Here is a 1,214-nt window from a genome sequence, read left to right on the forward strand (position 1 = left end):
ACAACACACCGGCCAGTTAGTCTGAAATCCAGCGATGTGTTCAAACAACACACTACTTATTATAACAACTATGAACAATAATGAACAACTAATGAGCCTTCCAGCATCAAGCCCTCCTCGTATCTGGACCTCCGTCTGGACAATCCGACAGCCTTGTTATCCGACATAGAAGAAGGTTTTACATTTAGTGACGGATTATTGAGTCACGACTGTCTTTAAAATATCTTCACCTGCTGTCAGAAGTTCTGTTGCTCTCTTCAGAACCACCAGGTCCTGATCAATGCAGTTTTTAATTAATCTGTATCGGCACGAACCTAATTCTGATCCTTTGTTTACATCCACTGTCGTAAATTTATATAATTTTCTTAATCATGCAGCATTATCAGCTAATAACTGATTGATCTATAATGCAAACTGAACATTTATCTGATAACGCTGTGAGTTCAGAACGCTGCCCGAGTTGATGCTGCAAGAATTTACTTCTGGTTGGAGGTCCTGAACCTCCTCAGAGTCTCTGTCATGGTCCCGCTGCTGCTAAACTCCCACAATGCTCTCTGCTGCCACCATGAGCTGTAGTCTGTAGACGCCTCCTCTGGTCTCTACAGGACTAAACAGGAAGAGGCTCCACCTGGTGGAACAACCAGGTACTGCAGCTGGTCTACAACACTTGGCGTAAGCAGCAGATACTAAATAATAAAAACCTGATTGGGACATTCCTGCCAGACTATTGACGAAAACATTTCCTTCATGAAAATGACTGTTGTTGTCAGTGGGTGGTTCTGAAGCAAGCGATGAACAGCTGTAGTTCTGTGGTGAAGCAGTGAAACGTTCTGAAGATACACTTAACAGCTGAAGTTAGTTCTGCTGCAGTTCACCGTTTGTCCTGCAGGTTGTGCCGACTGCCCTCTGCTGCAGGTGAAACGCGACACAGTCCAACATATACCACCAGAAATACCAGGATGTTCCACGACATCTGATCAGATTTCTGGACCTTCTTACCCACAATCCCCTGCAGCTGTGCAACATGAATTTTGGTGTTTTATGCGAGTACGAACAAGTTTGAGCCGCTGAGATCGCACAAACAGAGAGTTTCACACAGTAACGGTGAAAGTTTAGTTTATGACAGCATCCTGCACGAACACGCTGCAGAACGTCCTGAAGCTACACTGTGGGCTGCAGCCACCGACTCCACAACATCAGAACCTCGTTAAGAA

This window comes from Stegastes partitus, unplaced genomic scaffold, assembly GCF_000690725.1.
Source record: "Stegastes partitus isolate 25-593 unplaced genomic scaffold, Stegastes_partitus-1.0.2 Scaffold2335, whole genome shotgun sequence".
Classification (NCBI taxonomy): Eukaryota; Metazoa; Chordata; class Actinopteri; family Pomacentridae; genus Stegastes; species Stegastes partitus.